This window comes from Globicephala melas, chromosome 15 (assembly GCF_963455315.2).
Source record: "Globicephala melas chromosome 15, mGloMel1.2, whole genome shotgun sequence".
Taxonomy (NCBI): domain Eukaryota; kingdom Metazoa; phylum Chordata; class Mammalia; order Artiodactyla; family Delphinidae; genus Globicephala; species Globicephala melas.
The window spans coordinates 23,813,118-23,837,651 of record NC_083328.1 but is presented as its reverse complement, the minus strand read 5'-3'; the positions used below and the strand labels follow the sequence as shown (position 1 = coordinate 23,837,651).

The window sequence follows — 24,534 nt, the reverse complement described above, 5'->3', positions numbered from 1 at the left end:
CCAGAATTTTTGACTCAGTATGTCTGGAGTGTGGCCCAAGAATTGCATTTCTAGCAAGTTCCCAAGGGATGCTAACGCTGTTCCTTCCAGGGACTCCACCTGGAGAACCACTCCTTCAAATAGATTGTTAAAAACACATCTGTGAAGCCACCCTGCTGAGTGGGTTTCTGCAGACATTTCTATCTCCAGCTTCCACGAGAGAAAAATTGGAGATCAGAGACATGAAGTAACTTGATCAAGGTCATACAGCACAAAAGGGGTGGAGGCAGAACTGAAATCCAGGTCTTCTGGGGGTCCATCCAGTTCTCCCTCCCTTCCGTAGCGGGGCTGGGGTTGGACCTCGGATCTCTGCTGCCAGACAGGTTGGCCTGCAGGCACCTGGTCCCAGCAGAAGCCCTGCTCCAGCCAGCTGGAACGTCAGTTCTGGGAGTAGCGGCCAGCCCCGAGCACACAAGCAATTACGGATGCCGGGCAGAGGCTCTCCTCCACAGGAATGCGACCTGCTCCTCCAGCAGACTGAAGACCCCTGCTGCTCCCGTTATTTGAGTTATGCGTTATAGCTCCCAGGGGACAGATTTATCTTGGTTTTACTCATTTCTGGAGCACCAGTTTTGCCCACTTAGTGCTTTTAGCTTTATATATCATTATCACACGCTCCGTCCTCCTGTTGCAGACGGTTCAGTCCTTTTTTGTTTCAATTCCTCTCTTGGTATTCCTAGAGAATACCAGGAGACAAATACCGGGGACAAAAGGAGAAGAAAATGGTCCCTGGAAGAGAGAGAAAGGAGACTGGATCTCAGCCTTGGTGGAGAGAGCACGGAGAGCCAACTCCCAGCGTGGGTGGGAGGCTTCCCCCCTTTTATCATCTTTCTGGCAGGAGGCGGTGAGGTGAGAGGAAAAGAGCAAAGGCTTTGTGGCCAATCCCGCTATCCATCAACTTGCAAGCTGACACGGTAATATAGACAGCGCTAAGCACTCATCCTTATTTAACACTCTGCCAGGCCCCTCATTATTATGTTCAAATCTACTTCCTACTCTAGGAACTGAGGGGAGTAGAACCTGGGACTGTTCCTCTTTAACTTCTCAGACTCTTAAGTTCTCCCTGGAGCCTATGCTGATCTCTGGTGAAAACGCTGAATCGCCTTTGGTTCACTGTCTCAGGAACTTGGTCCAGCACCTGCCATCTCCACGGCACCTTTGTCACATTTATCTCCTACGCTCAACACCGAGGAAGGCCAGCCCCAAATCTGCTCACAGAGACTTGGACTCAAAGCTTGGTTAGCGGTCCCACAATCTTCTCAGAGTGGTCCCCAGACCCCGGATGGGGCCATAGAGACGTCTTTGGAGCCACAGTGGTGCCGAGGGGAAGCCAAGTGTGTGCCCAAGGCTGCCCCCTCCCGCTTCTCCTGTCCCCAACACACGCAACTGCCCCCATGAGGAGGGCTCCACATTTACCTGTTGGATTCAAGAAGATTAAAAGAAAAGTTGGAAACCACTGCCCTCCTAATTTACAGATGGGAAATAGGGAACTCATCCATCTCTACTGCTGGGACAGCTTGAAGATCTTGGGCCGACTTATGGACAGCAGAACTTGATGTCTGGTCAAGAGAATCTTGGGAGGTCCTGCTAATATGTGGTATCTGCTGTGGCATAAGTGGCGGAGAATGCCCTGGTCCAAATCTGACTCAAAGAGTGAGGTCTTCACAGAGTGAGACCAGCCCCCTTCTCACTCCCTATCGACTTCCAACACATCACCCTGAATTCTGACATCCATACGACAAGGCGAGAGTGACCGAGGAAGGTTACAACAGTACTGCTAAGTTTGATTTTTAACTTTCTGACTAAGCTTTTTCATTTTCCAGCTAGGCTGTGATGAGATGTCCTGAATGGCCAGACATTATGCCAAAAATCCTATGCATACTCTCTTCCCCTCTCCCAGTTTGTACCATTGTGGATGGAGGGGCAGGGGAAGCGGAGGACTAAGGTGGAAGGCATCTTTTGCTCCTGTCTGATGCCCCTTTCCCTCTCGGTGTGGGGTTGGCTGGGCTGCCAATCAAATGATCTCACCTCTATCGACAGGGCAGGGGCAGAAGAAAGTCCATCAGAGTCTCCCGTCCTGGTCCTCAGTCTGGATGGAGGTGGTCAGGACACTGTGGTCACCCCTGACACATTCCAGAAGGGGAATCACAGATCCCTGCTGCCAAGATCCCTTGAGGGGCCCTGACTCCTCACGCCCCTGAGGATTGTTCATTCATCAGCTTTCCTGAGTCCTTCTCATAAATAACCTTCGCCTATTGTTTATGTCGGAGCTGATTTCATGATACAAGTGGATAAAACTGACCTTAAGCAAACCTATCTCCAGATAGAGCTTGCTCAGCTCCATTAACCGGGTGTCAAAGACACAGCTGTATGCACCTTGGACCATGGAAAGCTATCCAACTTAAGAAAATATCAGATATTAGGAAAGAAAGCAAATCTTGAGAAGTTCCTCCACGGCCCTCAGAGTTCCCCATTAACTACATCTGACATTCAAGTCCATGTGTGTCAGTTATCCCTTGCTGCATAACAAACCACCCTGCAGCTCACTGGGTTAAAAGGGTAAGAATCTCTTACTGCCTGTGAGACAGCAGGTCAGCTGGCTGGTTCTTCTTGTCTCAGCCGGGCTCCATGGTCTGGTCAGCTGTGGGTCAGGTAGGTGGTTTTGCTGTAGGCTGGGTTCCCTCTCACATTGGGGGATTAGCTGGCCCTAAGTAGGGCACCTTGGTTGTTCTCCACGAGGCCCCTCATCCTCCAGCAAACTAGCCCAGGCTTGCCCACACGGCAGACCCGGGCTCCCAAGGAACTAGAAGAACTGTTCAAAGCCTCTGAAGCCGAGGCTTCAAGCTATCACAAGGCGATTCCCAAGGCCAGCCCCGATCCAAGGGCTACAGACACAGACTCCAGGTCTTGATAGCAGGAGCTGGGAGGCCGTACTGCAATGGGCAGGGCAGGGAGGCTGGAGAATTGGGGCATTTTTGCCAGCCATCTTTCACACCATCTAAAACTAGGAACATAGCTTAACAAAATAGTAACCCAGAGAGGTTCAGTTACCTGTCCAAAGTCACAAACTGTTTTAAAACAGGGTTTCTCATCCTCAGCACTACTGATGTTTGAGACAGGACCATTCTCTGTTGAGGAGGCTGCCCTGTGCATGTCTGATGTCTGCCAGCACCCCACCTCTACTCACCAGATGCGAGTGTCACACCCAGCCCACACATGACACCTCCAGACATTGTCCAGTGTCCCCCGGGGGGCACATCCCCATCTCCCAGTAGAGAAGCATGGCTCTAAAGCCAACACTAGGAATTCCTCACTCCCCTCTGCCCGGTAGGTACTAGACTCTGATGCCAAAATAATTCTCAGCAGACTTCAAGCCGAGCAGGGGCTATGATGGTCACTGCAGTTTGGGAGTGACCAAAGGAGCCCCCTTCTCTCTCCCCTTGTTCCACCTATATTTGTTCTGTCTTGGTTCTCTAAGGATCTGGGCCCCAGCAGGCAGAGAGGCTTCAGACGTGGAACCACTAGGCCACCCCTCCCCCCCATCCCCACCGCCAATTGGACCCGGTTCCCTGTAACAGGAAACATTGGCCCTACAAGATGCGAGCAGGCCCGTTTTCAATCTCAGTTAACTTTTACAGCAGTTTCTCCCATTTGCCAGCCACTCTGGCTGAATGAGAAAGCATTTGCTGTTTCCTTTGCTGGGTATATTTCATCCTGTGTCAATTAGCACGATGAAGGGAATCTAATAATGATGTATGGGGTGGCTGGCGCTGACAGCTCTGCAAGGAGGGCGGTTGGAGAGTGGAGCTCAGGCCAGGCCAGGCTCTGGACGCTGCTGGACCTGATTCTCAGGGCTCCTGACATCACCCAGAGGGATTCACTTCTAGGTGCAGTTTGACCCACGGGAAAAAAAAAATAGAGAGATCTTTGTATCCAAACATGTCAGGGCTGAAGAGGACCTAGGGATCGTTCTGTCCAACCCCTCCTCATACACATAAGCCAACTTGACCCCCACAGAGGTCAACTGGCTTGTCCAAGGTCAGCCATCCCGTCAATACCAAATCCAAGCCGAAAAGTCAAATTTTCTGACGCCACTATGATATTCTTTTTATGCTTCTTTCTTTTCACTCTGAAACACATACTTTTTTTTCTTTCTAACCTCTATTTTCCAAACCACCTTATTCTTCACTGAAACTTAAACTCAACAGGTACTGAATGTCTTCTATGCACAAAGCTCTGGGTTAGGGGACTCAGTCTCTTCCTGCAGGGATCACACAATCTGATTAGGGACAGGAGGTTGGGAGAGGAAGAGAAGACAGGCACCAACAAACTAACACTCAGAAATGGTTCAGTCCAAGCGAGTTGCCGAGGCGTGGTGAGGGGCACAGGCGAGAGATTTGCTCCACGTCAGAATGCGGGTATGGCTTTTGCCCTCCAAAGGTGTCGCTAAAGACAAAAATCAATCCATCTTCAACACTGGCCCAGAGTGACGTGAAGGACCAGAGTCGGGGACCTGGGACTTTGACCATTTATTTCCCGAAGCCAGCGCCTGGGATGGGAATTTCTGATAAATTCGGAACCAGCGCCATCTGGTGGTCATATTAGAGAGAGCCAGGGAGCATCTCTCCATGAAATTTTGCAAGAGCTTCTGAGGAAGGCCTCTATCTCAGAAGTGGGTTGCCAGTATAAAATGACGCCATTTAAGTAAAATTTTAAAGTTCGATAGAGGTGCAGATAAATATATAATGATACATCCAGAAGGAGGCTCACCAAAAAGAGTGATAAGCTAAAAGTAGTGTCTCTGAGTGATTTGTATTTTGTTCTATGTACTTCTTATCACATGATTTTTTAAAACAATGAACATAGATCTTTTTAACCAATGAAAATGATAAAATTATATTCATTTTGGAGGGAAAAAAATAAGTGCAGAGATTGAAGGTGTCTCGACCCAGAATAAATCATTGGGTTAGTCCTGTGTGCTGGCTAACTTTTTAACAGGAATAAAACTGGGTCAAATGGAAACTAAAGAGTAGCCTTGAAGTGGGAAAGCAGAGAAGAGATGTCACACAGGGCAAGAATAACAGCCGGACCAGTAAATAAACCCTTTATACTTATGGAACTCCAAGTAATCTACAAAGTACTTTAATGATCCTTCAACATGCAAAATGCTCACCTGGCTTCATGGCTTGAAGTGGCTCCACAAAGCTCTGTTTTTATCTCTGTTCGAGCCTTGCCTAAGCTACATTATAATTTATCTACTGTGATCACAGTAAATAACACTAAAACTGATTGGACATTATGTTGTCAGGCATGGGGCCAAGCATTCTACATGCATTACTACATTTAATCCTCACAAGAACCCCATGAGGTGAACAACGGGATGCTCCTCAGTGAATAGATGACGTAACTGAAGCTCAGGGAACTGACCTGTCACCTGCTAACTCATGAGACCCATGACACCAAACGCTATATTTACTTGGCTTTACATGCCCAGTGCCTATGTGGTGGTGCCTGGGTGGGTGGATGGCTGAATCTATGCACGGCGTGTCGTGAAAAGTACAGAACTAGGAAGAAAAAAAACTTCCATTGAAATGAACCTTTATTGAGCACCTACAATGTACTAGGCAGGCTGGTAAGTGCTGAGAGTAAAAAGATGCGTAAGACCAAATCCCCTAGTATTCCATCCAGTGAAATAGAGTCCCTAGAAGAGGGTCACTTTTGTGAAGAAGGATCAGAATTCTATTTTTATCATTATCATCATCATTATTATTCAGTTAGAATCTCAATAGAAAACAGAGGTAACACTCAATTTGGCATACTTTGAAGAGTTTGTTACTAATCACAAAAGTGCGGAAAGGTGACTCTCAAACTTCAGCACGCATCAGAATCGTGCTCTTTCAGAGGACTAGTTAAAGTGCAGCTTGTAGAAAATGTAGAAATACATCTTATTTCTAGCTCATAAGGATGGGGATGTGGCCTCCAAATTTGCATTTTGAGTAAACTCCCAGGTGATGCTGACACAGCTGGGGCAGGGGACCCACCGTGAGGGGGAGAGCGCTCACCTGAGGCAGGCAGCAGTGGAGGGGCCCCAACCTGCAGGGGCAAGGAGAAGGAAGGCTGCCAGAGCCTGGAAAGAGGGAGTCTTGTAGAGCAGGCTACCCTGAAAGGGGCTGAGGCTCCTCTCAGGAAGGGGGCTGGGAAGAAACACCGCAGCCTCCCTCCTCCCTCGTCATAGATCTAACCCAGCCAGAGCTGATGGGGTTCACATGACTCCATCTCCCAGAGACAGCGGATCTGGGGGGCAGATGGAAGATATTTGGACACATATGTTGAGTTTAAAGTGTCAGAGACATCCAAGAGGAGATGTTGAGCAGGAAACCAAGTGAAGGCTGCGGTGCTCAGAGAGGAAATCCCAAAGACCAGGAAGGCAGCCTGTCACATCTGCACTGCTGGAGGTCCAACTGAGCTGCCCAGAGATTCAGAGGTGGATCCAAGGAGAGGAGAGACCCTAAGTCAGGCTCACAGAACTCAAGGAGACTGGCCAAAGAAGCCCTCGGAGGTCAGGGCAAGCAGAGAGGGGACTCGGGACGAGGATGAGGCCAGGAGAGAAAACTCAAGTGCAAAAACAGGGCAGGGTGGGGATGGGGGTGTGGAAGAAGATAACGTGCTACAGCCCCTGAAGCGCTGATGTCAAGAGGAAGCAAGAAACTGCTACATCAAAAAAACAAATGTGGTTCAACACAGCACCAGCTCCCGGGGAGGCTCCATCCACACGGCCAGGCAGCCTGACTCACTCGACAGACAGCTCCCTCTGGACCTGAGGCCCCCTCTTTTCATGCCTTTGATTTCACAAGTCCCCTTCCCACTCCAGTTCTGCAGAGCTTCATCACGAATCTCTGTTTGTCAACCACTAACTATGAATTGTTCTTTGACGTGATGTTTTTAAATCTGGGAAACTTTGGAGAACATTATAAGAACCCCTGAGAAAACTGGGATCATCAGAGGGGAGACCCTTCCCCTGCAATATTAGTTTCTCATAAGCTTTCTGATGCCTCAGATTTTACCATTAAAGATTCATTCCTTTGGCTTAAGGCTTTAATCCTCTATTAAATGTAAATCTTACTTTCAAGCCAGTGGTGTTTGGGGAATGAGGTCATACATTAAGTCTTATCTATCACTGACACCTCAGTGAGAGTGAGTTGACAGTCATTTCAAGAGTCAGGTTTAATAGGGAAGAAGGGAGATAAATGTAAAGGTACTGGGGAATTTAGCAGCAGAGGGAGAGACATTCAAGGAGATAGCATCAGAAACTAACATTTATTGAGGCATTATGCTAATAAGAAAAAGAAAAATAGCTACCTTTTACTGGCTGCTTAAATGTGTCAGGTTCCATGCTGTGCTTTTTACATATGGGGGATAATTTACTGTGATATCTGTTTGTGTTTTGTTCTTGTCTTGGAAGGATGCCAGCTCGGTGCTTTGTGACCATCTAGAGGGGTGGGGTAGGGAGGGTGGGAGGGAGACGCAAGAGGGAGGGGATATGGGGTATATGTATACATATAGCTGATTCACTTTGTTATCCAGTAGAAACTAACACAACATTGTAAAGCAACTATACTCCAATAAAGATGTTAAAAAAAAAAAAAGATCAAGGGGGAGTTTCCTTGCTTCATCTTAAGAACAAGTTACCAAGCCTTGGTGTTCTGGGACTGTGCTCCTTCATGTCCCATCAGTTAGGGTGACTTTATATAATAAAATATCCAAATAAAAGTGGCTTAAACAATGGGCAAAAGACCTCATTTCACATAGCAAAAAGTCTGGAGGTAGGAGGGTCCAGGAAGGTGATGTCATCGGAGACCCAGCTTTCTTCTTCCTTCAATTTTGTCATGCTCAGTGGTTGCCTTAATCCTTGAGCTTGCCCCTTGATGGTCACAAGATGGAAGCTGTCATTTCAATCATCTTGACATGAAGCCAAAGAAGAGGGGGATTCCTCCTCTGCACATCTTTTATAATTGAAGTGTAAGTCCCCTCCCAACTCACTGCTCTAACATCTTTTAAGATATGACCATCATGCTCTTGGTTCAAGATGGCACCACCTACATTCCAGTCAGCAGGATGGGAAAAGGGAAGAAGAAGAAGGAACAAATGGCAAGTAGGAACTGTCTCTTAAAGAAGGCTCTCAGAAGTTTCTACCCACCCTTTCTTCCTAGATCCTTCTGGCCAGAACTTAGTTGTACAGCTGCCCCCAGTTGCAAGGCAGGCTGGTAAAGGTCGGCCTTACTGTGACATCTACTTGTACACAGCTAAAAATTCCTTCGGCATGAAAGGAGGAGCAAGTCTATAGTGGAGACAACTATCATCTCAGCCAAAGGGCCAAAAACATAAATTATGAGACATGCAGAAGGCAACCCCCACCCTAGTTTTGTTCTGGAGGTGGAAGCTCATTGACAGCATAGAAAAACAGGCTGATAGGGTGGGGACTGGTGGTGAGGAGGTAGATTAAGCATCGCCTTCTCCATAACAGGAGGGTTATGGAGGTTTGAGGTGTTCACAAGTGATAGAACTAGTATCCTGTTTGAATACAGATCCCTGTGGGATACCAGGGAGCTTGGACAAGGTGCTGAGACTGAAAGCACAGGCAAAAAACTCTGGTCAAACCTCTGGCTAGACGAAAATATAGCAGTAACGTGGTCCTTGGAGAAGACAAAGGCTGGGGGACAAAGTGGTATAAGAGTATAGAGCAGAAGGAGCATCAGGAACTCCAGGGGCACCTAAAGACTGAGGTAAAAGCCCCTCCCTCATTTTAAATCACAACGTATTCCCTATACCTTGTATATCCGTGGGGATTGGCAGGGAACGCCCCCTAAACACGCCTATGATTAAATGTCTCAACACTCCAGCTTGGATCCTGCCTAGAGACAATCAAGCATTGTCTTGAGAGAGATTGTCTTAGGCAAGACTTGTAGTTGGAAGTGATGGAAATAAAAAATAACAATGATAACGATGAATTTGTTGGTTTACAACTCTACGGGGTCCACATGTCATTGGGCTTCATTTATGGCTTGGTGCAGGCTGTCTTTTCCCAAATCTCAGGTCTCATCTCCTCTGTGTTGGTTCCATCCTTAGCTGGGCCATCTCCATGTGACGACAAGATGGCGGCCAGCAACTCCAGGCTTATACTGTACTAGATCAGTAGCCCCAGAAGCAATGAGCACATCTTTTCTCCAGTAGTTCCATCAAAGGTGCCAGTATTGCTCTCTGTGGCCTGAATGAAGTCACGTGTCCATCCCTGAACCAGTCACAGAAGGCAGGAAGGTGGAAGATGATGATCTGAGTCATGCCACCACCTCTGGACTGAAAGTAGGAGAAGGTGACTCTCCAAGAGGAAATCAGGGTGATTTCACTGGAGAAGGGGGAATGGATGTGGGCAGACAGCAGCAACAGATATTCACGGCAGGGAACAGAGCAAGTCAACCCCAAATGTACACACACACATGCATATGTGCACACATGTGCACGAACACACACACACTCACTCAAGAGCTGCAAAGATCAGCAAATCGGGCTCCAACCAGTTCTGGACCCAGTGAGGTAGAGTATATGAGTGCCAAGAGCCAGTCTATACGACTCACTCTCAAAAGTCCCTCTCCTGTCCCTTCTGCAGTAGAGAAAGGGACCAACAGGCAGCAGGAATGTAAACCTGTTGAACACCCTGCTCACTTTCACCTTAACAGTTGGCAGAAGACAGATTCTCTAGAAAACAGAACACAGAGACAGCCATTCCCTTTCCCAGCCCAAGAGCTTTCAAACTGGTGGTTGGGGCGTATTCTAAACATACGATCATCAAGGATAATAGAAATGTGCCTGGATGGTGATGCACTCACGCTCGATTGTGAGGCAGGAGAGTCCCCTTAGCTCTGAATCGTCTGCCACCTTGGAAATGACAGTAACAAGACTTAAGCTGCCAGATTGCTTATATAACGTGCATATTCACGTAGCAGGAACAGTGATGCCTCGCAAATCAGTCAAGTGGCATCATGGAAGGCATGTGACATATCCATGTCATATTTCCCAAATAAACAGATTTTACACGGTTACATCAAACTACAGACACTCTGTCTTCACAGTCTCTGAACTCAGGGCCCAGATGCCACTCTGCCATAGGACGAGTCTGGGGATACCTTGTAGTTTTTGACCCTCTCTCTATGGACTCTCCAAAGATTCAGTCTATGCTTCTCCCCATACTCCTGGTGCCTCTGATGCCCAGAACCCAAAAGCCAGACTTTCACACCAAGGCAGAATTTTCAGGCTCTAGGTTCTTGGAAGAGGTGGACATTGATCAAATCGACAAGTTTGAATAATATCATTCATTAGGGCTAAAGCAAAACAAACAGTCCATCTCTGGCAAGAGTTTAGAACCTTCGGGTGAAGATCTGTATACTAACCTTGCTCTTTTCATCTTGTCTTTCCTACTTTCACCTGGTCCTTGATTCACTCTCCTTATCTGCTTGTCTTCATGATGGCATGGTCAGTATTTGTGCAAGCCAACTTTAGTTCTTTCTGGAACGAGGCAGCACGCAAATAAACAAGTACGTTCTCCTAGAGTCCTTTTCCATTGATGGTGTCACCATATACTTGATACCCAAGCTAGAAATATAGCAGTCATCCATCTCTCCTCCCTCTTTTCACTCCCCTTCCTATTAGCCAATACTACTATTCTCATGCCTAAATATTTGTCAACCCCCTGCAGAACTCTCCACCCCTGCTGCTACTGCACAGGAAAGCTTGTTAATCGCTCTCCATTTCCCACCCTGCCCTCTTTCAATCTATCTTCAATATTGATGCTGGTGTGATCAACCCCAAATTCAGACCCATCCTCTTCTTCTCTGCTTTGAATTCTCCCATGGCCCCTATCACACACAACAATGTTTTCACACTCCTCTGATGAGCTGTGAGGGGCATCAAAGTAAGTTCTGACAAAAAGCAACTAATGTGCCAATGTTTGTGAGTGGTTTCCCTTTTTGTATAAAGATTTGAACAGTTTGGAGAGGGATGGGACAGACACAGTTAATGTGACAGGCCCCTTCTACAATGCATTAGTTTCTTAAGGCTGCCATAAAACAGTCCCACAGACTGGGTGGCTTAAACAACAGAAATTTATTTTCTCATGGTTTTAGAGGCTAGAAGTCTGAGATCAAGGTGTTGGTAGGGTTGGTTTCTTCTGCGGCCTCTCGCTCTTTGGCTTGTAGACGGCTGTCTTCTTTCTGCGTCTTTCATATAGGCTTCCCTCAGTGTGTGTCTGTTTCCAAATGTCCTCTTCTTATAAAAAAAACACCAGTTTTATTAGACTAGGGCCATAATGACCCCATTTTAACTTAATTACCTCTTTAAAGTCACATATATGCTGGGTTTTGTATGTGGCCAACCCTGCCAGCCTTCCTTCCAGTTATGGCTGTGTCATTCACTGGTTCTTTGGTGAGTTGTTTATCTTGCGTTTAGCGTCCTGATTTATGAGAGTTACATGGGAAACTGAGCCTGATCATGGGACATGAATGTCAGTCCTCTCCTCTCGTGCCCTTTTCTGCCAGGGAATGGAGGATGGAGCTGCTGCATCTGCGTTGTGCTCACAAACTCCCTTGCATGTCTCCATCTCTCACTTGCCCGTGTTCCTTGCTGAGCATGAAGCGATGAATTAGACTAAGTCAAAATGCACAGATGATTCAACTCCACAGCAAAGGGTTTGAGCTATTCAGACGTTATATCTGTTGCTGGACTGTATTTCTTTGGCCTCACTCCTCTTCAAGCTCCAAGCCTGATGGGTCCAGGCTTTATAAGGACTGTAAAAACTTCATCTTTTCACACACTTGTTGGATAGAGAAAGGGGTGCAGATATAACCATTGAGCTGGTAACTGTGGATAAACCTAGGCACACCCAAGAGAATCCATCCAGTGGAATGCCATCTGCGTGTCTGGCCATGGGGAAAACACAACCTGTGGAATAAATCATAAGTCTTCCAGAGAGCAAACAGGCCTCTATCTACCTCTTCAACCACTGCCCATGGCATACTTACTGCTCCAGAAACACCAAACCACTTTCTACATATTCACACATCTTTTTATTTCTCTTCATTTATTTTATCACACAGTCTTATCTCCCTAAAAGCAATTCACACTAATATTATGACCAAGGTGCACCTCCTCCAGGATCCTTTGGGTTAAATTGGGAAAAGCTTTTTTCAATCATGGAACTTACCACGCTATATTACAAATATCTGCTTATGGATTGACCTGCCCTGACGTTCGAGCTATCTGAGCCCAAAGGCTGCATCTTGGTAATTCACTTCTGCACCCCTAACACAGAAAGTGGTGCATGAAAAATGCTGGAACTTGGCTGACTGTCCAAACTTTCCTCCTTCTAGGATTTTAGCTAGCTGGTACTATTACCCCTAAACTGGATTTGCCTCTTGGTGGGTGCGGAGCCAAAATACACAACCAAAGCCAAAGAGCAGGGGAAGGAAGGCTTATTACTTGCAGCAAGTAAGGAGAACACCAGAAATATTTCCCAAAGCAGCATCTCCCCGAACAACAAAATTGGGGAAGTTTTAATCCAAGAGCGCATGCATAGTTATGAAGGGGCTTGAGCAGATGACAATTCAGCATAGAACTGGGGCAAAGGTTGACAGAGTCCGAGCTCTAGTTGATTAAAGTCACAAGGGTCAGCAAAGGTCAGCATCATCTTTCCTTAGGTTCTGGTGAATCTGGTGGTCGAGTGCTCGAGGGGGATGGGGTCCTGCAAAACAGCTCAAGAATGTGCTTCAGGCTAATCCTTACCTTTGAAACAGGACTGGGAGGCTTTATAACTGATATATTGTCCCCATATGGTTATGTTATCTCCCTGGCCAGGTAACAGCTGTCTGTTCTTACATTCTTTTGTTCTCTTAAGATTCCTATTGAGGCCTATCCTTTTGCAAGGGCAAGCACTAGGCCCAGGCTCAGACACAAAATGGCTTAGGCCTAACATGGCTTCTCTTATGTCAAGAAAGCCAGGCCTGGTTCTCTTTCTCCAGGTACCCCCTACTCTATCTGTATCAGACACTAAGGCCAGTACCAGACACTAAGTACCAAACACTAAGGTCACATGACAATCTACGTAGAGTATCTTCTTTATCCCTGGCTGAGCAGGGGGCTATTGACCTCAAATTCTGATTAACTGTGTTGGTGAGCATGGCCCTAGGCTTACAGCCAAACCTGGCTTTCCTTCAATCTCTACATGTAAACCGTGAAAAGCAAGGATGAAGGAGCTGCTGAGAAAAAAGAAATGTATCACCAACATCACCAGTAGAAAAACTGATGCCAATAAATGATGAAACTGGTCAATGTTTGACTTTTTCTAGAAAGACTGTAAGTCGGTTTTCTTGTTTTTAATGACAAAACCCTTAGAACCCTCCTACACTGTTAATGGGAATGTAAGTTGGTGTAGCCGCTGTGGAAAACAGTGTGGAGGGTCCTCAGAAACCAAAAACAGAACTACCTTATGATCTAGTAATTCTGCTTCTGGGCATATATCTGAACAAAACTATAATTCAAAAAGATACATGCTGCTATGTTCATAGCAGCTCTATTCACAACAGCCAAGATATGGAAACAACCTAAATGTCCATCAACAGGTGAATGGATAAAGAAGATGTGGTACCTATATACAGTGGAATACTACTCAGCCATAAAAAAAGAACAAAATAATGCTATTTGCAGCAACATGGATGCAACTAGAGATTACCGTAGTAAGTGAAGTAAGTCAGAAAGAGAAAGACAAATACCATATGGTATCACTTACATGTGGAATCTAAAATATGACACAAATGAACCTATTTATGAAACAGAAATAGAATCACAGACATAGAGAACGGACTGGTGGTAGCCAGGGGGGAGGGGGTTGGGGGAGGGATGGAGTGGGAGGTTGGGGTCAGCAGACGTAAGCTTTTATGTATAGAATGGATAAACAACAAGTTTATCCTGCTGTATAGCACAGAATATTCAATATTCTATGATAAACCATAATGGAAAAGAACACACACACTAAAAGAATGTATATATATGTATAACTGAAAAAAAAAAGTCAAAACCCATAATGATAACAAAATGTACTATGAAGAAACAGGCTTCATCAAAAAGGGAGTGCAGTCGTTTCCTGAGTCTGGTGGACAAGACTGCATGGGAGGGTCAGAGAGAGGCTTCGGTGCTTTACATGATCTCCCCAGTGTTGTCCTCGCAAATACAAACCAGTTCATGGCTGGGGGAGGTCCCTCTGGCAGCTGTCCTGCTCCAGCCCACCCAAAGGCAAAGCTTCATATAAAGGGGTGGATTGCTAGGCTGAGGATGTCTCCATCGGCCTTAGGGTTTACAGGCGACATCAGAAACTGGTATAAAGAGGAGGACAGAGCAATGCCATTTAGTGGATCTATCAGACAAATTCAACAATATCTGTTAAAAATGATCTAAGTGCATCTCCTTCCAAAAGTCTACAAGGAGACATTTCTGAGAAAAAGAAATACAAAGGACTCTTACATATAAGAAAAGTGCTGACTTTCTCACCAAGGAGAAATGTCACTTAAAACTACAATGAGATGCCATTTTCACTTTATCAGGGTGGCAAGAATTACAAAGTTTGATCATACATTGTGTGAGGGGAAAAAGCTCTTTCATATATTATTGATGGAAGAATAAATTGGTATAATGTCTATGATGAGAAATTTGTCAATATCTATCAAAATTACAAAGCCCATAGCCTTTACCCAGTAAATCTGCTTCTAGAAATTTACTCTATAGATATAGCTGCATAGGAGAAAAGTGTTGTATGTACTTGGTTATTCATTGCAGCATTGTTAATAAAGACAAAAGAATGGAAGGGACATGCATTTATATCAAAAGGGGTCTATTTAAATAATTTATGGTGTATCTATACGGTGCACTATTATATAGCAGGGGAAAAAAATTAAGTTTAATTTTATGTACTGACATGGAAGCTTTTCAGTATATATTACAGTGGTGGGGAAAAAAGGAAATTGCAGAAGAAAATCTACATTATAATACCACGATGTAAAAATCTATGTGTGTATTTATGCAAATACAGAGGAAAAGGTCTGGTTACCAGGAGTGTGACGGTATTTCTTGAAGGCAAGTTATTCAAATGAATATGATTATGACACGGGTGTTCCCTCTGGGTATTGATGTTAGAAAATTGCCCTTGGTAAATATTCCTATAGTCATAGACATTTTTGAAGTTGGAAGAGTTAGAAATTATCAAGCCCAACCCTCTTACTCTACAGATGAGTGAACTGAGGCCCAGGTTGTTGACTGCAAAGGCTGGATAGGAACCCAGGTCTTTCCCAACACGAAAAAGGCACCCACCAAAAAGGCTCCAGTCTTCATTTAAAACTTACCTTCATTACAATTGCTACATTTTCTTGGAAGCCTTCCCACCTGCTCCAACCCCACCTCAGCCCCAGGGAAACACTTCCCTGTGCTGAACAGAGGTGAGAGAAGGAAGCTCATCTCACAAAGGGAAAGGCTGCTTGGGAAATCAAGTGTGGTCTTTCTAATAGCAGAGGGTGATGCACCATCAGTTTAATTCCTATTCATTTGTGGTGCTTATTAGAGTGTCTGAAAATATAAGCTGAGTAATTGGAGCGTTAGAATTGATTAATTGAAGTAGGCTTTTGGTGTAAATACACCTGGAGAGATTTTTCCAGGTGGGATTCTCTACTAAAGATTTGGAGAAATTCAGACCTCTGAACATGGAAATAAGAATGGTGTGGTGGTTTTAAAACATGGCTGCAAATTTTTTTATGTTCCTACCACAAGAGTTGGGGTCCGTGTCCCCTCCCCTTGAATCCGCATGAGCTCATGACTGCCTCAACTTATAAAAGTATGGCAGAAGGGCTGCCATGTGACTTCCAACACCAGGTCATCCAAAGCCATGCGTCTTCCACCTGGCAGCTTCTACTTGCTCTTGGAGCCATGAGCCACTGTGAAAGAAGTCTGCCCGCCCTGAGGCCGCCATGTTGAAAGGAAACCCAAGCCACTGGGAAAGACCACTTACAGGTACCCCAGTCGACAGTCCCAGCCAAGCCCAAATGGTAGACCTGTGAGTGAAGACGCCTCCAGATGATTTCAGGTCCCACCTATTCGAGTCATCACCAGCTCTTCAAACCCTCCCAACTGAGGCCCCAGGCAAGGTAGCCCCAATATTTCCTGCCCAAAGTCCTGACCCTCAGAATCTGTCAATGTAATAAAATAGTTGTTTTAAGCCACTAAATTTGAGGTGGTTTGTTATCGATACAGATATAGCAATAGGTAGCCAGAGCAGATAGATGCCGTGACAGTAAGACTGCCCAGTTCCCACGGCCCTAAGAAACAAGCTGCTCCGGACACTAGCTTTGATCCCCATGCGGAGAGGATTTCTAACTGAGCCACACCTTACTCTGCTTGTACCTTTACTTTAGGAACAATAACCCACTGTTGTTCCTATTAGCCTCTCTGTTTCCACCTTGAGACTAGGAGATCCTCAGTCACAGAGCTCTCTCTTCTTCATCTTTAGTAACCCAGTACAGCACCTGGGCCCCAAGAGGAGCTCATGACCTGTTCGTTGGATGGATTTCTGCCTTCACACAGCAAGGACTCTCTTCTGCGGGGCCCGGAAGACAGGGCAAACTAATCATCAGAGCTGAAAATAATGGTAGAGATTATCTAACTCACCCCTTTCACTTTGCCAGGGCCAGAGAGGAGGAGTGACTGTCCCAGGGAAACACAGCTGGTTAGTGAACTATGCCCAGTGGCCCCCGCGTCCTTCTCCAAACCACCACTGAGGTGAGTCCTCGGAGGACGCAGGGAGCAGGGTGGTTAAAAGCATGGGCTCCAGACACACAGCCCTTGTCCAAGATCCTGGCTGGCCACCCTCACTCCTATGTAGTGGTAGCTTCTCCAGAAGGAAAGAAAGGGACTTGACTTTTCACAGCCAGCCAGCCCCACCCTCCACTGAATAAACAGGCTCTTCTCGGTTTCCAAGGACTGAATCCTTCCTTTTCGATCTAAATCCCTGTTGGAGGAGGAAAGCAGTAGAATAAGCTTTTTTGCATTGAATGACTTTAAAGGACTGGCCTTAGAGAGGCCAACAGACTAGGGCTGTTGTTCTCAGCAGGGGGTCTGTGCCCCCAGGGGACATTTGACCAAGTCTCGAGACACTTTTGGTTATCACAACCAGGGGCTGCAACTGGCACCTCATAGGCAGAGGCCAGGGATGCTGCCAAACCTCCTACAATGCACAGGACAGCGCCCCACAATAAAGAAATATCCCGTCCAAAATGTCAATAACGCCAAGGTTGGGAAGCCCTGGGCTAGGGAAAGGACAGCTGTGAGGGGCCCCCTTTGAGTTCCCAGGAGCAGAGGCCAGGGCCCGGGATGGCTCACAGGGAAGCCTACTCAAGCTTGTGGTGGGCCTTCACTCTGCCGGTGCTTCAAGACCTTCTCCACCAGTTGGCCGGTCCCCAAGTGAGGGTGTTCCCCAGCAATTCCCCCAGGGCACCAACAAGCTCCAGGAGACAGGAGTCGGGACAGGAATGGGGCAGACCAGGACGTATCAGTGCACTCTGAACTGGGAACACGGACCTCTCTATTACAACGTTTGAGCAGAGTTCTCTGAGCAAGGTCTCGCCACAGGCGAGAGAGGTGGTAGAGGATAGTGTAACCGGCTGGGACTAAGCCCATGTTTCCAAAAGCATTAAAGCAGAAGTGACTCAGACCACCCGCTACTGACAGTGATTATCTGGCTGCCTATGAGACAGTTTAAGAAATGATTTGTGAGTTTAATTTTTAACTAAGGCAGAAGCCCTTGGGGGCCTCTGGAGTTCAAGCATGAAAAAGGAAAATCTACTGCTGGAAGGAGAGGGCTCGGAGGGCCCCCCTCCAGCCTGGAGGAGGTACCTTCCTACCCGTCTGGTGGCCCAGCAGCCGGCAAGGAAGTCCAAGTATGAGGTCACTAATCCATACTGGGATCAGAGGTCAGGGCTGGACAACTCAACAAAACTGTGCACTTTGGTGTTCTAGAAATTTCTTTAGATAAAATAGTAAAAATAAGGAAAGCATCCAAGTTTTCTACCTCTTTCTTAAGTTCTAATCTTAAAAATGAGCTGCATTGCCCACTTCACTAACACTGGACCCAGCACTCGAATTCTTGGGGTCTAGCCTCCTCTCCGCCACTGATGTCCAAGTGATCTTGAATTCTCAATGAATCTTGCTGAGTCTGGATTCTCTGTGTGGGACTAATAGTGCCACCCTTGGTTATCTCACAGCGCCATTTGCAGCCTCCATCCCAGGGGAGGTGAAAGCATTTTGCAATAGGTACTCTCTGGCAGGTCCACCCCGTTCATCTGGTTCTCCCTGAGGGCTGGCAAAAGCACCCTTCTACTTCTCAAGGGCGCTAGGGCAAAAAAAAAAACCATGCCCAACCTGAGACAAAGTCACAACCTTGGCCAAAAAAAGAAATGCAGACAACATTCTCCCTCAGGGTGAACTCCACTGAGATTCCATAGACATGGGTTCAAGTCCTAAGTCCACCACAGACAGTTTTTGAATTTTTTTTAAATTATTCTGGCAAAAAAATAACATTAAATTTACCATTTTAACCATTTTTAAGTGTCCAGTTGAATAGTGTTAAGTATAGTCATATTGTTCAGCAATAGATTGCTAGAACTTTTACATCTTTTAAAATTTAATTTAATTTAATTTATTTATTTACTTGGCTGCGTTGGGTCTTAGTTGTAGCATGTGGGATCCTCATTGTGGCATGCAGGATCTTTTGTTGCAGCGTGCGGGCTCTTCACTGCAGCACACAGGCTCTCTAGTTGTGGTGTGCAGGCTCAGTAGTTGCACCGTGCCAGCTTAGTTGCCCCGCAGCACGTGGGATCTTAGTTCCCCAACTAGGGATCAAACCCACGTCCGCTGCATTGGAAGGTGGATTCTTAACCCCTGGACCACCAGGGAAGTCCCTAGAACTTTTACAACTTACAAAGTTGAAAGTCTGTACCCACTAAACACTAATTCCTCCTTCCCCTGCTCTTGGCACCTACCTCTCCATTTCCTGTTCCTATGAGTCTGACTACTTTAGATACTTCCTGTGAGTGGAATCATATAGTCTTTCTCCTTTTGTGGTTGTCTTATTTCACTGAGCATAATGTCCTCCAGCTTAGTCCATTTAGTCAGACTTAGTCAGAATTTCCTTCATTTTTTAAGGCTGAATACTCTTTTGCATGTATGTACCACGTTTTCTTTATCTATTCGTTCACTGATGGAACATCTGAGTTGGTTCCACTTCTTTGCTATTGCCACTCTTGCTGCAATGAATATGGGTATGCAAATATCTCTTCAAGATCCTGTGCTTTTTTTCATTTTGGTGTTTTATTTATGTTAAGTTTGTTTTCCATGCCATGTTATTCTTTTTATTTTTTCCAGCTTTATTGAGGTGTAATTAACAAATAAAATTATATACATTTAGGGTGTACATGATGATTCAATATACATATACATTGTGAAATGATAACCCCAGTCAAGTTAATTAACACATCCATCACCTCACATAGTTGCCATTTTTTTGTGAACACTTAAGATCTACTCTCTTAGCAAATTTAAAGTACACAATACAGTATGATTAACTATAGTCACCATGCTGTACATCATTCATCTTCCAGCTGGAAGTTTGTATCCTTTGACCAACATTTCTTCATTTCCCCCACATCCAGTCCCTAGAAACCACCATCCCCTCTCCGGTTCTATGAGTCTGACTTTTTTAGATTCCAAGAAGATGTGCTAAATATATACAATGGAATAAAAAAGAAGGAAATCCTGCCATTTGTAACAATACGGATGAACTTGGAGGACATTATGTTATGTGAAATAACCCAGACACCGAGAAGCAAATACAGTATGAACTTGCTTATCCATGGAAGCTAAAAAAGTCAAGATCCTGCTTTGAATTTTGGGTAGTATGTATCCAGAAGTGGGATTGCTGGATCATGTGGTAATCCTTTTTTTAAATTTTTTGAGGCAACTCCATACTGTTTTCTATAGTGGCTACACTATTTTACATTCCCACCAACAGTGCACAAAGTTTCCAATTTCTCTGTGTCCTTGACCATACTTGTTATTTTCTCTTCTTTTGAAAGAGGCCATCCTATTGTGTGTGAGGTCGCTACAGACAGTTTTGAGAAATTCAGTGTCGCTCTCTGGGTCAGGACAAGGCAAACCAGCTGAATTGGTTTAGAAGATCTTTCATATTGCTCTCAAATAACATCATGGACATGAAAAAATAATCTTTGTCAGTTGAGAAGAGCTATACAGCTCTCAGAGAGCAGATCATGTAAAAGCTAAGAGAGCAGACTTGACAGTCAGACCATCCTAGGTTCCATACTGAGATGTGCTGACCACAAGCCTCGTGACATTGTCAGTTTCTCTACCAGTAGATGCAGGTGATAATCCCCCCATACTGCCCATCAGAGCGTTGATGAGAAGACCAGACCAGATCACAGGAGATAACAGACTTGAGTAATCAGAAGGATGCTGTTCCTGGCTAAGAATGAGAACTGAAACTATTTGTTCCATTAACAAATGAGGCACATAGACTTGTACACTTTAAATGGGTTGATTATATAGCCTGGGACTTATATCTCAACAAACTATTTTTTTAATGAGGAACATAGAGGGCCTCAAATAAGGTGCCGATACTTACCATTAAGGTAGACACAGAATCACAGAAATGACACAAGCTTTGGGGTCAGACAAACCTGGACACATTTTCTCCCACCGCGGAGCACAGGCTCTGGACGCGCAAGCCCAGTGGCCATGGCTCACGGGCCCAGCCGCTCCGCGGCACGCGGGATCCTCCCGGACCGGGGCACGAACCCGCGTCCCCCGCATCGGCAGGCAGACTCCCAACCACTGCGCCACCAGGGAAGCCCAAACCTGGACACATTTGAATCTCAACTCAGCCTCCTGGTTACTATGAGATTTTAACTCTCTGAGCTTTGTTTGGTTTATTCAGCTGGAACACAAAGATTTTTTTTAAATTACTTTTCAAGATTGGTCTGTCACATATAATGTTTCTACCTGCTCATGTAACAGGTGCTCAATAAATGATAACTATTATTTCTGTGTTGCTATCCCTTCCTAAGAAACCTGGCCCTCCTGAAGGTACTAGTATAGCCCAAGGGCCTCCGAACACAAGAGGAAAAGGTGTGAAAGAAAGGGGAGAAGACAGGGTTTTGTATTCACAAATACTCCTTTCCCAGAAACAAGCCATTTATCAAAGTACCAGCTTCTCATTTACTGTCAAAACACAAAGGCTAATTACATTTGAAGAACAATGGGCTACAAGAGCAAAAGAGACAGGGCCTGTTCAATTAACGGGGAGAGGAAGGGGGGTCTCTAGCACACAATATTTTGGACATCGGATTGCAATGGTTTAATTAGCTATTGCTATGGACTTTGGATCATCTGTTGTTCTAGAAGCCATTAGTCATCTGTAGCTTTTAAGCATATCATTTAGATTCCCTCATTCAACAAATGCTTTTTGAGCACCCGATACTCGCCAAGCACCGGGCTCAACACTGAGGATACAGCACAGTCTAGTGGAAGATAGACGGCTTAGCCCACTAATGGGCGTGTCACACTAATTCTAACAGAACTCCAGTTTTATCCAACCCCATGCCCCTCCCTCATCATCCACCTTTCCATAAAAGGCCTCTGCATCTTTCCAGTTGTTCATGTCAACAACCATGGAGTCAACTGTGAGTCTCTCTTTCTATGAGACCTTACATCCATGATATCAACAAGTTCTGATGGTTCTCTTGCCAAAAGCGCTCTTGATTCCATCCACTCCTCTGCCGACACACGGCCATTACCGCCAGTCCAAGGCTCAGCAAAGGTCTCTCTTAAAAAATTGGGATTTTTTTCTGTGTCTCTACCTGCTTCCCATTGCAGTCCACACAACAACCAGGGTGATCTTTTCACATGGTGAATCATGTTATGCCATTGCTCTGCTGACAACACTTCACGGTCTGCCCACTGCTCTTAGATTGGAATCCAGAATTCCTGAGATGACCTATAGGTTTCCACGTGCTCTGTCCCCACCCACCCCTGTAACCTCAATCCAGACTTCACTCTGGATTGCTGACTAAGCTCTAGACCCATCAAGCCCTTTCTTGCCTCTGAGTCTTTGCCCTGAGGTTCCCTTTTCTCTGCTCTTTCCGTCTATGCACAAGCCTAGTCCCTTCCCAGCTTTCAGTTGAAATAGTACTTCCTCAAAGAGGTTTTTCCTGACTTTGCTGTCTAAGTGACTTCTTCCAGTTATTCTAGCTCATCACCTTATTTGTTTCTTGCACAGCATTCACTCCGTGATAACCATCTTGTGCATTTGTTGGTTCACTGGACATCATTTTCCCACTAGTCAATGGGTAGTCTGATGGAAGGGGCTTTTGTCTATCTTGTTCACAGATAGACCTGTTTTGCCCAGTGGAAGGTAAGCAGATGTGACACACACCATATCCAGGCCGGAGCTACAAGGACACTCCTGTGGTTCGGTTCTGCCCCTCTTGAGCCTCCATCATTCAGCATAAGAGCAGCGCGGCCCTGATGATGGCTGTTCCTGGAGAAGACATGTGGAACAGGGCCAGCCCAGCCCAGCCCAGGAGAGCCATGGGCCACCTGCAGCTCTGAGGGAATATAAGCTAGAAACTTACACCTCTGGGATTGGGGGTTGTTTGTTGCTGCAGGAAAAGCTATCACATTTCCAAAGTCTCAATGACCTCCAGCAAGAGACTTACTCTCTCTGGTTCCTAATTGGTGAAGTTGCACTAGATAATTCCATACTCCTTCCTACTTAAAAACTGTGAACGGACTTGAGGACACGGGGAGGGGGAAGGGAAAGCTGGGACGAAGTGAGAGAGTGGCATGGACATAGATACACTACCAAATGTAAGACAGATAGCTAGTGGGAAGCAGCCGCATAGCACGGGGAGATCAGCTCGGTGCTTTGTGACCACCTAGAGGGGTGGGATAGGGAGGGTGGGAGGGAGACGCAAGAGGGAGGAGATATGGGAATATACGTATATGTATAGCTGATTCACTTTGTTATACAGCAGAAACTAACACACCATTGTAAAGCAATTATACTCCAATAAAGATGTTAAAAATAAAAGAATAAAGCTACTAGAAACATTAAAAAAAAAACCTGTGGGGTTTTTGGTTAAGATTTTGTCACTTCTCTAAATTATAGTATTGTTTGGGGGTTCAGTCATTTTTTTCCTTTCCAACTGTACAAGTTAATTAGGCAACTTCAACTTACAAAACTCCAGACAGGCAGTTAATGATGCCAAACTAGCTAGCACAAAACCAGAGTGCAAAGGCCTGTGATGGTTTAAGCTGCTATAGCAGAACTTCTATTCTAAAGACCCTGAGATTAAAAAAAAAAAAATCTGTAGAGCACAAACCTGCCACAATTCAGCTGCCCCGGTTATTTACACGAGCATTTCCCAATTCAAATTGCATGCTCAAATCAAATTTCCCACGTCCCATTGAGCATGAACATTCATGTATTTCACTGCAGTCATCAGCTGATCGTGCAGTGCTACCACAGGCCCCAGTGGGGGCGGGACATTGTGGAATGCATGGTATATGCACCACATTATCTTTCTACTTTCCAGAGCATTCTGAATTCCAAAACACATACGGCCTCAAGGGTTCCAGGTCAGCGTTTGTGGGCTCGTATTGGGAGACAGAGACTGGATATGAGAAACTTGTTTCTAATAATGAAGCTAATGAAAACTATCATTTCTTGAGTGTTTACAACACCCCTGAACAGTGTCTATTCGTTATCTCATGTAATCCCACAATTTATCAGGTCCCGTCTTACCCTGTATCTGTAGGCATGGCGCAGGAGGCTTGCAGAAGTGAAGTAGTTTGCCACCAGTTTATGCAGAGCTGGCAAGAGGCAGAATTTAGGATTGGAACCCAGCTGCGTCACTTCCGAGCTTGCACACTTAACCACTGGGCTATGCTGCTTCTCTCATTAACTGTAGGGAAAGAATGGAATTAAGTGTTTCTTGGGCCTTCACCATAAGAACCATTCCCAGACATGATCTTGTGTAAGTTTTATAATAATTCAATAAAGTCATATCATCATTCCCCATCTAAGGAGCTAAGCAACTTGTTCAAAGTCTCACAGTTAACTAACTGATCAGATACCGAATCCATTATTCTCTCCACTGATTGCAACAATATGGAAAACAAGCTTGTGAGAGTCTTGTTCAACAGAACAGACAGAAGAAAGGTGGGGAACCACTGCTTCAGCATAAATATTCTACAGCATGATAGTAGTCATGGTGACAGCGGACGGCCTGGGAGAAGGCTTTGTTCCCCCATATCGTGCATCGCATCCCTCGATATACA

General features: G+C 45.5%; 1 long non-coding RNA gene across 1 annotated transcript in view; it reads right to left on the bottom strand.

Annotated features, from left to right (window-relative positions):
* LOC115847391 (uncharacterized) overlaps positions 1–24,154 on the bottom strand; it is a 155,119-nt gene extending 130,965 nt beyond the window's left edge. The window contains exon 1 of the long non-coding RNA XR_009558971.1: positions 23,999–24,154. This is a non-coding gene — a long non-coding RNA (uncharacterized lncRNA). The remainder of the gene's footprint in view (positions 1–23,998) is intronic.
* Between the last annotated feature and the right edge of the window lie 380 nt (positions 24,155–24,534).